This window comes from Amphibalanus amphitrite, unplaced genomic scaffold, assembly GCF_019059575.1.
Source record: "Amphibalanus amphitrite isolate SeventyFive unplaced genomic scaffold, NRLGWU_Aamphi_draft 001244F_arrow, whole genome shotgun sequence".
NCBI lineage: Eukaryota > Metazoa > Arthropoda > Thecostraca > Balanomorpha > Balanidae > Amphibalanus > Amphibalanus amphitrite.
The window spans coordinates 28,805-45,794 of record NW_024882737.1 but is presented as its reverse complement, the minus strand read 5'-3'; the positions used below and the strand labels follow the sequence as shown (position 1 = coordinate 45,794).

Below are 16,990 nucleotides of genomic sequence, written 5' to 3'. Positions count from 1 at the left end.
AGAACACGGGGTCACGACAGCAGGCCGGATGGCAGGCATTGGGCGTTCGTTGCAATGCTGTGAGCTGTGATTGAAGCATGATAGAAAGGTTTATATGCTCGTACTTCTTCATTCGTATTCTGCAAATTATTTTGAGAGAGAGAGAGAGAGAGAGAGAGAGAGAGAGAGAGAGAGAGAGAGAGAGAGAGAGAGAGAGAGAGAGAGAGAGAGAAAGAGATAAAGAGATAAAGAGAGAGAGAGAGGAGAGAGAATGAGAGAGAGAGAGAGAGAGAGAGAGAGAGAGAGAGAGAGAGAGAGAGAGAGAGAGAGAGAGAGAGAGAGAGAGAGAGAGAGAGAGAGAGAGAGAGAGAGAGAGAGAGAGAGAGAGAGAGAGAGAGAGAGAGAGAGAGAGAGAGAGAGAGAGAGAGAGAGAGAGAGAGAGAGAGAGAGAGAGAGAGAGAGAGAGAATCACAGACCGGAAAAGAATAGGATAAATATAAATTTTAGTGACCGCTCAGAACATTACACCACTGTAATTATACTTGTTATAATTAAACTATCTCAGGCTGTGAGCGAAAACAGGCATGTGTATGCATAAATAGTTATGTCGTCCCATCCACCCAGAGCTCTGCGCGTGTGCACTCAGATGCAGTCTACATCTCAGTCTTCACTAGTCAAAAGTGGTCATGTGTTGCCGGAATTAGCGAGACAATGCACTATGCAGGTGACCGTGGCGGACGGGCACCCACCGACCGGAGCTAACGATCTACGTCGGCCCCAATCCCGCGATGCCGAATTCAGGCCTGCTTAGCTGTTATCGCCGTAAGCTGCAACACGTGGAGACGTTCATTTGGTACGACAGATCCATTTATCATCGACTCGCACCGAGACCAGCTCAGAAGGGGTCACCAAGTCTAATACAGATCAATTTCGCAATTGCTCTGGTTTAACCTTTATCTCTAAGCATCTCCTGGGTATAAGTACATGGATTTTTTGTCAAGAATACATCCATGTTTTTATATACTTGTTCCTCCTGTTCTTTCTATGACGTCACAAAATACTGGAGGTATTAACTCGGTGTTGTGCTAAAGAGTTGTGATGTGAAATGCACTGGTGGATCCAGAAAGACGGTCTTGGACGCTTCGGGGATATCTCCCTCCAGAAAGTTTCTCCAAATTCCATAAAAGCTGTTTAGCTTTTTATACTTGTTCTGTCGCCAGGAAGAGGTCGGATCTGTCGGCTGGTCGTGTGTTTGGACATCGATTTGGTCTTATTTAAATACCTATGACATGCTGTTGCTCTCAGGTCAGCAGGGCTTCGTTCGTTTGTGATATCCAGCATTTATTAGTCCACAGAATTTCCTTTCGGTCGACCTCATCCACGGAGAGCAAAACCTCGGTCTCAAACCGTGAGCAAAACCGGAATTTGTCAAAGAAGATTTGATACCAACACTAAAGTACACCATCCTGTCCTTCACTCACCATTGTACAACAAGACAGAACAGTCAAGTGAACGCTAACATGAGCACACATAACATGGTAGCCTGCCTTCAGCAGGCGTTATCCTTCAACTCACATCAACATTCAAATATGAACATGAACCTGGATATAAGATATTTAATCTGACATCTGACGCTCCAACAATCACATACGAGAGTCTACAACGTCCAGTGGTGACACCATCATGCGGGCATTATAGGTCCATATGTAGCCACTGGGTAAACAAACACATCTGTTATCCTTTGTGCAGTTCTGTCTGCTGTCGAACTGCCAGCCATCGAAATCACACAACTCTCCCTTCAAATTAGGCCGGTGATTTATTTTGACATGCTCTATCCTTGTAAGGCATTAGTAATTTAGTGGCGTCGAACAAAGCACCGTCGGACTTTTTGGCGACAGAGACAGATGCAGCCATTCACGAGCCCATCTCGGTGTCTGGCTCAGGGTCGCAGGCCCATCCGCAACTCGGTTACACAGTTCTCCTCAGGGGATCGAGCGACCGCGTCTGGAACCGTCCTTCTCAGACTCACGACTCGTCCCCCGCAGACTCGCGGCACGATAGACTCACGAGTCACGACTCGTCCCCCGCAGACTCGCGGCACGATTGACTCACGACTCGTCCCCCGCAGACTCGCGGCACGATTGACTCACGACTCGTCCCCCGTGGACTCGCGGCACGGTGCCCACGACTCGTCCTGCGCCGACACACATTCTCCATCACGGAAGTCTTCACCAAGATAGACACGTGAGATCGGCGGCGAAATTCACTCATTTCGCTATTCAGCATTTGTCGAACGTGAGCGACGTTCGATCGAGAGTCCGCTCCACGTCCGCCTGAAACAAAGAAAATGGGCAATGCTGTCAGCAACTTGAACAATCCCATAATCCGGTAAGTGTGTGTCGTAGGCTGAGTATGGCTGTTGGCTATGTACCAAAGTATCAAGCACAAAATCTAAAAATAAAACAACAGCAGGGTATGGTCTTCACGGCGTCACCGGCAGCGTGTGTATTTGGCATACAGTGAGCAAACTGTTTGCCTGTATGTCGTCATCGCAGGCAAACGTCAACCATTGATTGTCTGGTTTCATGTCACACCGATCCCCGTAGTCCTTCAGTCATTCGGCACCGAGAGAGATCTTTGTTCCGCTACATGAGCTAGCGAAAGGAGGAGTTGGCTTCATTTACGTGCCGTAATAAACAAGGTGTCCGTTTCGTAACTCGGTGGCGGCAAGTTCGCAGCTGGAGAACAGCATGTACTTTGACCCGCGTTCCTATAGATGGCAACTGCCGAGAGAGGGCCAAGCTAGACCCATTGCGCCGTATCTTACTGCGGTACCAACGGCGTCTGAAATAATTACCGGTGAACTGGTTATGGGCAGTGTCGAGTGGTCGGTCCGTAACGTCATTCGCCAAGTACCCACTGAGCCATTCGGACAAAACTTCTTAAAAAATATTTACATCTATCGCATTTATGTCATGCTTTTGCATTAATTCTAGGGAAATTGTTTTGTTAAGTTATAGTATGCTTCAATCCATGGTATTTTTAGTTCTATGATTGCAATCGCACACTTGCAGATTGGGACAAATGAGCCCACTGCTCCCGCAGCAGCTGAAATCGACAAAATTTGCGTTTTTTTTTTTTAACAAAATGAAACCCAAACAACTTTTAATAGGAAAAATGTTTTAAACTGCACAGCAGTGCGTAAAACTTCGATCTCCGATGAGTTTTTTTTTTTTTGAATTCGGAGAAACTTTTTGGGGGTGTGCGACGTGAGTTCTTCCTCCCTTTAACGGCCAAGAACGCCTTTCTGAATCCGCCAATGCAATCGTTTGCTATTTTCACAAGTATGCAAACATCTTAAGACCAAACAACTGCCAGCGTGAACAATAGCGAGTGCAAGTAGCTCGTTTCAGCGGCAGTGTTTTTTACATGTTTGCTCACGCAATCCTGTTTATTACATCGTGAAAGTAAGTCATTACTCCTTACGCTGAGGCTGATAGAAAAAAACGAGCTTGGGCTTTTAGCTAAATGAATTGTAGTTGACCTCCGGTACTTTTGACCGCGCCCTTCGGCCTCGATTTCTGTCCCGGCAGGGTGAGTTTGTTTGAGTGGACTAGGGGTCAGGCGTTGACTTAGCCCAACTTTTTACTGTTGAAGTTGAGAACTGAGATGACCTGCCGACTTCTTCTAAGTCTCTGGCAGAAGCTAGAGTTAGCGCGCAAATTGGAAAACACCGCAATGGGTTTCACAAGATGACCTTATCAGGCGAAAAAGCGATGAGAACAGAAATGGACTTTTGATAGGGTGCTAAGGAAGTTCTCGCATGATTAATTGCTTAAGGAATTCCATCGTAAGAACAAGACATGTCAGGAAATAATTCAATGGCAAAGACATGAGTTAAGGCCTTCAAACACTCCGTAGATTGAAATAAAATCATTGACATTTTGAAGCGGCAAAACGCTTTGCATTCGAGCTATTCTGACACAGTACACTGAGAAAACAGTGTCCCGATTTTCGGGCTCAGAGACCAGTTTTCGGGCTAATGTACCATATTCAAAACAGACAGCACATTTCGAGAATACTTTCTGAGCTAGCGCCACATGGGCTCATACGATCCCTTAAATCGGTATCATTGATCGCAGAAACAGAGCTCAGTCAGTACCCATTATCGGTGTCAAGCTCTAAAACTAGTCTCACTATGATACCAGTTTTCAGCCTGATCCCCATTTTCGAGCTCACCTGATTCCAGTTTGAGGGCTCAAATTGTGTGGTGAAGCCAATATTAGGGCTCACGTCATCGCTTTTCGGGGCTTTGGTAAAAGCTGGATTGCGTCAGCTGGCTGGCCAGCTGGCGACGCACGAAAGGTATTTAATTTTAGATATACCTAAGCGCGGTAGTAGGATGGACATAAATATTTCAAATGGCTTTAAATGAAAAATTGATTGGTAAATATTCATTCTTTTATATCTAGCATTGATATGTAAGAAGCTCTGCTAGCGCCACCATACGGCGCCAGCTGGCAAAAAATCCAGTTAATACCAGAGCCCGCTTTTCGTCCGATGCAGCCCCTCCTCCCCCCTCCCCCGTGTCCAGCAGCTGCGAATAAGACGAAGCCGCGGACAAACTTTTTTTTTTTGCTCGGCCAGCCTAGCGCCAGTCTCGAGCGGTGGGACAGTTAACCGGCAATTTTGGCCGGGATGCAAAAGTTACGTTAAACCGGTTTATGTTAACCCGGGAGCAAATAACAACGTGGGAGCCTATCTTAGGTGTGGCAAAGCTAACGGATTACTTACTTGTTGCCGAGGTGCCCAAAGAAGGTACTGGAACCGAAAACACAACATTGGTTCATGTATTTATTAACATTCATACACACAGTCATACTTGTGCAAGGTGTCAGTGTTCGGTTGTGGGGTGTAATAGCCAGGGAAAAAGTTCTATGAACTGAAAAACCCGGCGCCTATTACTTCGCAACATGGTTGTGTATTCAACATGAACTGCAAGGAGTGCAGACGACATTGCCTGTGCTAACTTAACGTCTCACGGGCAGCGCCGCGCTCTGACACCTTGGTCCCAGAAGCGGCGGCGTTTCTGACCGCAAATCGCCGGAGAGCCGGTCGACGCCGTTGAGGGGACTGAGCAGGCCGCTGCCAGCTCCACCTTCACGTCCGCGCGGCGCAGCTCGGTGTGCGGCGGCGGCTCATCGCGCGGGCCGCACCCGTCCGTCCGCTGCACGAGCCGCTTTTCGATCCGACAGCGCAACACCGGCACGCCATTGTGCTGGCTGAGCGGCGGCAGCGGCACGTAGGCAACAAAACAGTAGAAATCGATGGGCCTGGATCGGCGTTGCCAGCAACGCCGGCAGCGGCGCGGCGGGAGGCGCCAGTGCCGCCGTCGGGGACGTGTGCCCTTCGCTGCGCTCATTCGAGTTGGCCGGCCGGCCGCGCGGCGTAGTCCTTTTGACACGGTGCGAGAAGAGCCGGATGAAGGTGGACTTTTTATTGGCGTTGCTGGTGCTCACGCCGCCGGCGTCCAGTTTGGGCGGCAAGTCCGAGTACCAGGAGTCGGACAAGTCCCGCGCGAACGCCGCCAGCCGGTCGTCGTCACTGCTGGCGGCGGCCCGCCGACGGCGCTGCCTCAGAATCGGACGAGTCGGTGGTACTGAGCACCTCGCGGGACGGGTAGCTGGGAGTGGGCCGGCCGCGGCCCCTGCCAGGCCGCGCCACCTTCACCGGCGCAGCCGCCTTCAAACTGCCCTTGCTGGGCGGCGGGTTGGTCGGCGGAGGCGGCAGCGGTGCCTCGACGTCAGTCCGAGTCGCTGTCACTGGGCGGCCGCCGCGGAGACGGCTTCTGTTTGACCCGCAGCCGGCCTGGGCCGGCTCGGCGCCCTCGGCCGGCGGCGCGCGCCGTTTCGAGCGTTTCACCTTTTCACTGTTACTCTCGCCTGGTCCTCAGCGTCGAGCGGCTCGGCGCTGTTCGGTTTCATGTGGCCCATGCTGCTGGGAAACTCGGGTGGGGACAGCTTTCTGACTGGAGTGCCGTCGAAGATGGAGGAGACGGGGGTGCTCGCAGAGTCCTTGCCCAATGCCCATGATAGAGCCGAGGCTCCACTGGACGCCCAGCTTAATCGGGCTATCGCCGCCCTCCTTCTATGGTGGATTCTTCGGCCCCCTACAGCCACTAGGGCCATCATATACTCCCAGATGGCGGCACCTAGGGGATGAGGGGGGGGGGTGTGGGCCACTTGTCCACCTCGTGGCGTCGCCAGCGACGCCTGCGAGTCGGAGCAAATGATTATGGGGTCTTCCTCGAAGGACGGGTGCTTCAGGAGATGTTGCTTTGCCGTTTTGGGCGCCACCATCTCAGATCGGTAAATGGAGCAAATCCTCCCCGCCGCCTCCCGCAGTACCAATGTTGTACTGTCTGGGTGCTCGGTGAGGACCCCAGCGCCGCCTTCCTATTACTCCCCCGGTCGCAGACCCGTCGACCCAGGCCCACGTCGCACGCTGGGGGAGCGCTCCCAGTCACGCCTCCGCAGCACTCCTCCTCGCTGTCGCGGACGCCCCGATCGGCAGCAGGTCCAGGTGGACCGTGACGCCGTCTGTTGGCGTCTACGGGGGCAGTCTCGTGGATAAGCGCGCCTCGGCGGGCAGCGCCACTCCAGTGGTCCCACACCGCTCCCCCGCGCTCTCTCCAGCCGGTCACTGACTTCAGTCACGGTTGGGGGGGGGGGGCTTCCGCCACGACGCGGCGGGTCCTCCGACGGGAGGGAGAGCGCCTTCGCCAGTAGGCGCGATGCCAGCGCATCCCTCCTCATCTCTCCATCGGCACGACGCCCGCCTCGGCCCTCACGGCGAGTCTTGGAGCATGGAAATCGGGCAGCCAGTGATGACTCATGCCACCATCAGCATCTCCGCCTCCAGGACGCCAAGATGTGTGGCCGCAGCCGCAGGCAGCCACGCCGACCCCGCTGCCCGCATGCCCAAGTAGTCTCGAATCGCTGACACCTCTCCTGAAACAAGAGTGGTGTCGTAAACTTAAACCCCTTGCTGGAGCCCGCCAGCCGCGACAACACCGCCACACCAATTTTTGTGACCCCGGAACTTCCGTCCCGAGCCTTATTTCACGGCACGATGCTACAGTGCGCTACACGTATTGTAGTATTCAGCTTCCATGGAAACATCAACTAATTTGGACGCTCAAACATGGGAGTCAGGAGTGGTTAAGGCCCAGAGCGTTCTGTCTGGTTTATAAAACCTTGGCCAGCAGATGTAAACGTGCTTTTTGTATAAGTGGCTTAATTTTGACGCAAAAGGGCACTAACCTTCGGCGCAAATAATGCAGAAATTTCAGCGCAAATTGCAAAATAGCTTGCGCCGAACTTCGGCGCATGACGGCTTCACGGGCGTCCGGCGTACCATATGGATGTTTTCCAGTTTGGGCTGCAGGTTTTAGCTCTAGGTTTTAGACTGTAGGTTTTGGGCTGGGCTGGGCTGGGCTGGGCTGGGCTGGGCTGGGCTGGGCTGGGTTGGGTTGGGCTGGGCTGGGCTGGTTGGGGTGGTTGGGTTGGGTTGGATTAGGTTAAGTAAGTTTAGGTTAGTTTAGTTTAGGATAGATATGAATACCTATTTTTTGTAAGTTGAATTATTTTTTTCATTTTGTAGCATCATATGCCTTCCATCTTTGAACTGCCATATTCAAGCACCAGAATAAGTATGGACTTGAACCTTTTCCAGTCTGGATGCCTGTATGGAAGTTGTGCAAAATCATGCAGTTGAAGGTATTGTAACCACAAATAAGAGCTCATGACTCAAGTCTCAACTTATCCATAATTGGTTATCTTGATGTATACTTGTAGACCCTTCCTCTTACTTGGCACACAGGCATGGTGTCACAGTGTTCTAAAATTGGATTTCAATTGGGTGTCCCAATAAAAAAAATCTGAAGACAAAATGAGATAGATTTAGTCTTTCCGCAAAACTGCATAATGCCATTTTTACCTCAAATTTTGTCAGAACCTTCACAGGATCTGAAATGAAATGATGTAGAGTAGATGCATCAACTGTCAAGTCATGCGTAACCTGGCAGCTGGCTGTTGAATCAAACTTTTGACATATTTTTTTAGCAAAGATGAAATAAAGCCACTTGTCATATTTTTAGGATGAAAACATTTTCCCCGTCATGTGTGGTTATTCACCTAAAATTCTGAAACATGGAACACTGTCATACCAGCATTCCATCATGTCAACCAGCATTTCGCAGCATGTTAGCAGAAGCAGCAGCATGTTATAAGTATATGAAAGATCCAAATAGGTTGTAGGTTGGTAGGTATTGGTACTACACTGAAAAAAACTTACACCTAGAGAGTTATTTTTGGAGTTTTTCCACTCCAGTTTGGCGAATAATCACGCACCAATGGCATATAATGATTAGGTTTTGTAGCGTATTCTTACTCTCTGCATTGCATTAAGGGCGTTTTTGAAAGTTATTCTTAAACCTGGTACTATAATCATCTCTTTTGTGTTTTAGCAAGTGGTAATTTTATCTTCTAATTTTATCACGTGTCCTTTTTATTCTTTCGGGTTATAAATTTATATCAGTCTCAAAGAGGCATGGGGTAATTTTAGCTTATTTCACAGTGATAAACAAGGTCATTGGAATATATTTGTGCTGAACTCCCATTAGATGGTAATAAAATTGACAGCTAGAGTACTTTTATCAAAACTGCATAAAAATAAACCGCTGTGGAGTAATTAGGGTAATTTTTATACTCCATTACGGCTGATAAATTGACGCGACAGAATAGAACTATTCTCATGTAGGTGTAAAAATACTTCCTTCGTGATAAAACTATCATGTCCGGACAATAATTTTATAACCATGGAGTAATATTATGTGGTAGCATTACTAACATTATTCTTCGGGAGTATTCGGGAGCGTATTTCAAGCAATACTGTATCACTTTCTTGATAATCCTATTCCGTTGTGACATAACTAATCTAAAAGTGATTAATCTATTCGTCCAGCACAGTATTATTCCAAGAATAATATTTTCGGAACGTCTCTTCAGTTCGCGACCTTCGCGACCGCCATTGTGCTCAAGTCGTCAGAACCAAGGCCTTCTGTCAGAGAACCGAGCAAGCGTCCCAGTCCTCGAAGGTAAGCTGAAATTACTGTATACTTTGTGTTTTGTTAGTATGACTTTACAGTAATCCGTAGTATGACCATACAATCCAAGAAATGCGTTGACGTAGGTTTGCGGACGAAGATTTCCGCGATGATGAAATTCTGGAAGACAAATTGTCAAAACAAATTGACAAATTGTTGTTACAAACAAACAAAACAAATTGTTAAAACGGTCATATCCGGACATCTACTTTTTGTTGTTTGTATCCTCCCAATATCACGATAGAAGAAAACACGTTTAATGAACGTATTTATATCTTGTTCAGTGTTCACTGCCTGATAAAGCTGTCCATGAAATTTAAAAAAAAACGGTACTTTTCTTTCTCAAAGGTGACTCTGCGGAAGAACAGCTTCCGACAGAAACTTCGGAACAGATTCAAGAACTGTCGAAAGCCACTGAGCATTGAGCAACGCCGTCATCGACACGGAAAGACGAGCCAGGGGCATCGTTGTTAAAAAGCGTGCGGCAGCTGAAGAGGGGATGCCGGGGATGTTTCCCAAAACGAAGAAGTCGAAGCTAGACATCTGCACCGAAACCGCCAAGTTCAGTGCCAAGCTAAAGCACGCCGATGTCACTCACAAGACATCTGTTCTCAAAGATTCCTTCGAGGTTCGGCGGATATGCCTCACGAGCAACCGAAACCGGAAGACTGGCGAGGAGATGAAGGAGATATTCCCGGATATGTACAGCGAAGCTGCCGTAAGTGTTGCTTTATTCGGTATTTAAAAGTCTTGTCTAATGTTACCTATGTGTGATTGAACTCGAGATTCCTTTACTAACAGGGTAGTTCAGTAGGAAAATTTGACCGCCACGGTGACGTCACAGTGGCTATGCGTAAGCGTGGTGTAGTTAAAGGGACTATCCCTTTTTAAGCCACCTTTTTAAGCCACCTTTTTTTACACAAAACGGTTTTCACTAGACCTAACCCACCTATGACCTACCCTAAAGTCTGTTTCCCGAAATTCGGCCTAGTTTTCAAGGTATCCGCAATTGGACTTCAGATTAAAGCCATCACAAATGTGTGGAATATGGGAATGTAACATTACCATGTTAAAATCCCATCTCCCACACTTTTTGTGATGGCATCAATGTGAAGTTCGAATGCGGATATCTCGAAAACTAGGACGAATTTCGGGAAACGGACTTCAGGGTAGGTCATAGGTGGGCCAGGTCTACTGAAAACCGTTTTAAACCGAAAAACGTAAAAGGGGGCACTTTAACGACGGGCGGGACAACATGTTGTACCTCACCTTTGGACAGCCAATCGTCGTTGGTTTTGCTATTAGTCAAAAAGTGTTGTTTAACTCTAGTGATATTGAAAAGTCATGGTTGTCTCCATTCATGGTTGTCTTCATTGTCTCCAAATATACCACAGTTACATGCAGTTTGATACCTACTTGCACTCCATACTTAACCATGACAGCGGAACATCGGGTACTAATTTCTTATTTCACTGAAATATTTTAACGACGTATAATTATTTTGTAATCATGCACCACGTTTAGTTGTAAGAGTGTATCGTACTACGCAAACGTACTACGCATCGTACTACGATTTTGAGAGTGAAAAGAAATCAGGAAGAAGCGAAGAATCGTCTCCAGATATACTGTAGATGGCATAGCCAGCTACTGTACGAGCGCGGTTCCTTGTTTCTCTCCTAGGTTTCCTTTACGTTTATTTGTACGATATGCATTGATGCCAACTGACTGCAATATTATTTTTCACGGCAGACGACGAGCTGCTAGCTCTACTTGCCTATGGTTGTGGAACAACCATTGGCACCTTGGCGGATCCGAGAAACGGGGTTCGTCAGGCAGGTGAGGAACTATCGGTGGACGGTGTGGTGGTCTGCCAACTGCCGGCCACCAGGTTGGAGACCGTGGCCCTAATGACGGCCGCCCACGCTGTCTTCTACATAAAGTTCACGGGGCCCTGCAGGGCCCTGTTCGAGATTCTTTACCGGAGTGTGGGATTCGATGTAAACCTATCTGGCTTATCACAGAAGGTGTGGGAGGTTACCCAGGTAGTGTAGAACCAGCATCGGAGATGCCCACTTCGAATGACTGGCGACCTGTGGCTCACCTGTGGTTCAAGTGACTCGTGACTTGTGGCTCACCTGTGGCTCAAGTGACTCGCAACGTGTGGCTCACACTACTGGAGCCTTTGTATTATGACTAATTCAGCTGCGGCGGTCTCAGTACGCCAATGAGTCTCAGTATGTACGTCTTTCATAGCCCAGATCACGCTCGTTTTATATGCCATCCGTGGCGGGTTCTGTGCGCAGATGTTATTCGTTAGCCTCAGTGTTAACCATACACGCTCGTTTTATCTGCCATCCGTGGCGGTGGTTCTGTGCGCAGATGTTATTCGTTAGCCTCAGTGTTCACCATATGAGTTGTGACCTTGAACGTCCTTCCAGTGATTTCGCATTGCGGCCGGCAGAGACGAAGTTTTGCCTCCCAGTTGAGACGCCGCTTCTCAACTAGGAAGCAAAATTACGTCCCTGTCGGCCGCAATGCGCCATCACTGGAAGTGCGTCCAAATTAAGATGTACCTGCTGATGCTCAGGTACCATTCGTTAATCAATTGTTGGTGTTTCAATACATTGTTTAAATGCATTCCTTATTTTACACTTGGTCATAATATTATCACATCACCCCGCATTATCAGGGGTGGTACTTTTACACCGGGGCTTGATTTTACCGGGGAGTTACTCCGGGGTAAAATTATCGAAAAAAGGAGTGCTTTTTGGCATGGCAATATTATTCCCCGAATGGGAGTAATTTTAGTATTAAGTTAATAAAATTATCATCTGGTGTAATTTTATCCAAAGATAGCATACTTTTATCCTCCGTCATAAAATTACTCCCTAGCGCGAATAATATAAGCGTTCGGATACTAAATATATTCTATATGCTAGTTTTACTCCCCAAAACTCCCCATTTTAGGCGCTTATGCCAGGTCATAAAATTATTCGATTGCAGGAGTGCTTTTTGGCATTCTAAAATTAGAAAATGGGGAGTAAGTTTTTTTTCAGTGTAAGTTTAACTTAATAGGTTAGTAGGCAAGGTTAGGATTAATTTTAGTTGAGCATCAAGATAACCATTACGAACAAGTAACAAAATCCTTACCTACCCTTGAAAGCATTGCTTCAATCACATCATCACGAAGAACCAGACAAAATTTTTGCACATTCTTACACTATTTGACATCCTGAATCCAGATATGATGCTTTCATGTGGCGCAAATACAAGAAAAACGAATAATCAAACCCGTGCGTATTCGTATCAACGGCGCCACAATTGTAGATCAGACCTTTTCTGAACAAATGCCACCACAATTTTAATTGATAAGGGATTAAAATGGCATGAGCATCAACATCTTGATTTTTTCTAAAAGATAGCGATAACTGATAACTAATAACTTACCATTCATTTTGAAATCACGGCGGTAGGTACACCAACACATGGCACTGAAAACAGCAAAAGACGGAATGGCGGAATGTCGTATGGAGCCCTAAAACGCAGCTCGAATTGAGCCCGAAAAGGAAGACGAACTGATGCCGCTTTCGGGGCTAATGTACTTTGAGCCCGAAAAGGGCGCCTAACTGATCCCGATTTTAAAATCATACAGATTTGAGCCCTGTTTTAGCACTCATATGAGCCCTTATTCAAAAATGTTCTCAAAGTGTTTTCTGAGTGTAGGCCATAGCCCATACTGAATGCTTAGCGCCCCCGTCGGCAACACTCGTATTTCACCGTGGCTCCCAAATATCTGAATATTGCTGTTTTTCACAAACACGGCTGTTTCTTTGACACTCTCGATGCGTGCCTCTGTCACATACAGATCTCCTCATTCCAGTGCAGCGCTCCGTACCCGGAATCGCACCCTTCTGGCACGGATCAGCGACCGATCCCGGCGCGGCCTGCGCCACTGAGTCAGCGTCGCTTCTCCGCCGCGGCCAGCAAACGACCGAGCCAGATCGGCGCCTGCCGATATTGCCGATCGCAGCTATGGATCGGCCATGGCCGGCTGGCCCTAATGAGACGGCCACAGACAGCCGGTTAAAATATAGGCGGCTTACCGACCGCCGCCCATGCCATTGCCGACGGAGGATAGTGATGCACAAAGGTAGCGCAGCCCTTTGTGCATCTGAATTAGATGTTAATGTGTGCTCTGTACTCACGCGAGAACCAAACCCCTGTTTTGAACCATAAGTGTTTCGTGCCTCCTAAAACAGCTCCACACGGCGTCACAATTGACCCTTGCGTCATGATTGGCTGTCTGGCACGGAGTGACGTTCAGGCAGGTCCGGTGGGGCGAGTCGGACCCGACGCTCAAAGTGAGGGTGGTGTGGGTGGGGCTCTTTGATTGGTCGGGGGCGGTGCGGACAGTCCGATTCATCGACTTCCGATAGGTCAGTCGAACGGCTGGCTTCCGAAGCCCATTCGGCGGGGAAGGCACTTTGGCTGAGAAGGCGCTGAAAGATTGAAGCATCGTTCATGGTCAAGCATTTCTCAGAAATTCGAGATTTCGTTGCTAACTTCGGGTGCGATGAGGCTTATTCGTAACAAAATTGGAAATGTCAAATGACTCTAAATTGCATGACAATGAAATAGCATGATAATGGTTATGAATCCTGGGTGTCAACCAGATACTAAACTCAAGCCAAGCAACCATTTTTATCCCCTATTTTCACCTCTTCTCGGCATCTACGTAAAGTTCAACTGTGCTGTGGTTGTGGAGTTTCTTGTCTCCTTTCTGTGCGCGGTCGATGGCGGCACAGTCGGATGTCTCGCGTCGGTAATTGTATGTCCTGGTTTCTGCCACCGAGCCAGGGTATTAATGGAGACTTACGACTTCCTCCGCAAATCCAACACAGCCCGTCGTAAACGGCCGGAAAATAAGCCCACGGCAGTGACGAATGGTCCAGTTACCACAGCTAATTTGAAGTAGATGAAGTGCGCACAATTTTTATTTGAGGAATTTATCTTGTGTGGTATTTCTCCGAGGTTGTTTTCGTGGCGGAGAACTATCATGTTCGATGAAGTCGGACAGGGAAAGCTGAAAGGTTGAACTTCGACCTACCTAGCAAAATAACGAGCAGTTAGGAACGTCATGTTACTTACTATACGGAACGATAAGCACTTAAAACTTTTGGATAAAAAGCGTATGTTTTAGTTACTTAAATTACTGTAGAAGCTGCTGGTTCCCTAAATTGATTTCTTTGTTTGATGCTGAGTTACGTAAGAACATTCATCGATCGCATTGGTTTGTATTGTGCCATCCAAATGCAGCATATGCAATTGCATTTTTGTCTTGCTTGTGAAAGGCTGGCATGATGTTTAAAATAACTTTAACCTCAAAAGTTAAGAAGTATGTAGCCGAAAGCAAAACAAAACTTACATAGTTAAGTCCATAACAAATATTCCCCTCCCCTGACATTTGTTTTCCCTTTGCTTGTTTCGACATTTGTTTTCCATTTGTTTTGTTTGACCCAAGCTTCTAGAGCAAGCCATTCTCGTATTTGTCACCCAGTCAACTTCCACTCCACAACCACTAGTCACTACTCAAGTAGCATCCCATCACCTTCCCCCCTCTGCCACCTACACAACCACCCCCTAGCCATCGCGTCGCCCCCGTCGCCACCACCGCGCCCGTCGCCGCCGATTCACCACCGCAGCGCTCCGCTCCATCGCCGCTCCTCGTGGCGAAGTTAGAGAGAGGAAGAGAGTCGGAGAGAGCACGGCGCCGCGGTGCCTGGCACGGCGGCCGTAGCCATCAACTCACGAGAGCCACTCAGACCGCCAGCTCGACCACGGCACGCTGCTGCCGCCACACCCGAGCTCGGACCGGCGGCACCGCGGGCGAAACACGACGACAGACGGAGAGTCGCGAGCGAAGGCAGCGGCGGCGGTCGACGACGGTCGGTCGGCGTCAATGGAGCGCAAAAATCGCCGGCTGCCGAGAGCACTGCGAGATCGCAGCTGCGATTGATGTCACCGGCAACTGGGGTGTTGCCTGAAGCGGCGCCGGCTTCTCAAAGGAGGAAACAATACAGGATGAGGGATGCTGTCGTGCATCGCAAGGCTGCCGCGGAAGCTAATTGTGTTGTTATGTAAATAGGTTTCTTGTGAAATGGTCTGTAAGTTAGATGAGAGAATCAAATACGGAAATTTCGGAGATTCGGACTGCTTAGCGATACAGAATAACCGATATAGAGACACAAAATAATACAGGGGATATTTGTTAACCATTCATACAATCATTTGAACCAAAGACGACTTTATCTGAAGCAAGGTCACGAATGCCAGCCGATTCAGCTGAAAAATGGCGTCTGGCCGGCGGAGCAGTCAATTCAGCGCGGTGTTAAATGGATCACGGCGCCCGTGACACCCCTCAGAGTGTAACCGTGTACTCGAGCGTGCCGGTCACGTTCAGTCAGTGCGATAACGGCAGCCGCGATGGGCCGGGTGATCCGGTGACGAGCTGAGGTTGGAGCTACACACCAAGCCTTCGAGAGGTCGACCCGATGTAGGCAAAATCCGTCTTCCTACGAGTGAGGTATGCGGTATGTAGGTTTTTCTGTCTAATATAAGCACCAATCACGCCGAGCGCAAATAATCCGGCTTATCCTTCTACCAATGGTTAAATATGCGGTCTTGTCGAGCCCTCTTTGCTAGTGATCCATCTTCAGCCCTCCGTAGTCTCCAATTTCCCAGTCCTACCCTGTGCCAGTGTCCATTGCTCGCCCTGCCCGGCTGGGTGACGGGTTTGCAGTGGCACGGCCAGCACGACCGGAACCCGGGCGCTTAATTAGGCCACGCTAAACGGTCCTCACGCCACATTAATTATCTGTCACCGGGGCTCGTTCGTGGCCAGACCGAAGAGAACGGGGATAATTGGCCGTTGGCAAAGACATCCCCGAGCATATTGCAGACGATGAGCCCGCGAGCTTGCGAGCCAGACAGGGGTTCTAGTTTTAATAATTAAACGCTGTGCTTATCGAAAATGAGATGGTGGTTAGGAAAACGACAGGAGCTACAAGGACCGACTGCATTAGTTTATGGTATGTAGGTTTTAAAGCCAGTAACGGTTGTGAAATGGACCGACGCTCAGTCAACAGTCAACCTGGTTGGGGAGCAAGAAATTTGCGCAGTCATAAAAAGAAGGATTACTTGAAGCGTGAGAGAAAGAGAGAGGGGGAGAGCGAGATCAGCATAGAGCTAGAGAGAGAGAAAGGGAGAGAGAGAGAGTGAGTGAGTGAGTGAATGAGTGAGTGAGTGAGTGAGTGAGTGAGTGAGTGAGTGAGTGAGAGAGAGTGAGGAGTGAGGAGTAAGAGTGAGTGAGTGAGTGAGTGAGTGAGTGAGTGAGTGAGTGAGTGCGTGAGTGAGTGAGAGTGAGAGTGAGAGTGAGAGTGAGAGTGAGAGTGAGAGAGAGTGAGGGAGAGAGAGAGGGAGAGAGAGAGAGAGAGAGAGAGAGAGAGAGAGAGTGAGAGAGAGTGAGAGAGAGAGAGAGGGGGGGGTACTCGGAGCACATCAGCTTTCATGAGCGCTGTGGAGCAGCACCTTGACAGAGCTCCGCCTCTGGAGTTTCAGTCATGAGATGAGCAGGCCCAAATGGGCTGCCATGTGAAGAGTCTTTCATCACGTCCTCCGGCAGTGAGGCCCTCAGTGGCCGGGCTCTGACAGAGCCGGTGGCGCAGATACCGTCCAATGACCCTTCCCGAGCAGAGCCCTCAGCTAGACGGCCCGTCCAAACGACTGGACACTGGACAGCGCTCGCGGGACTGCATGTCGATACTGCGGCGGCACACCAACCATGAG

General features: G+C 48.8%; 1 protein-coding gene across 1 annotated transcript in view; it reads right to left on the bottom strand.

Annotated features, from left to right (window-relative positions):
• Positions 1 to 1,299: 1,299 nt before the first annotated feature.
• Positions 1,300 to 16,990, bottom strand: part of LOC122371438 — a gene marked incomplete at its 5' end in the record, with an annotated part of 36,075 nt that continues 20,384 nt past the window's right edge. Inside the window, one exon of the mRNA XM_043347777.1 lies at positions 1,300 to 2,312. The remainder of the gene's footprint in view (positions 2,313 to 16,990) is intronic.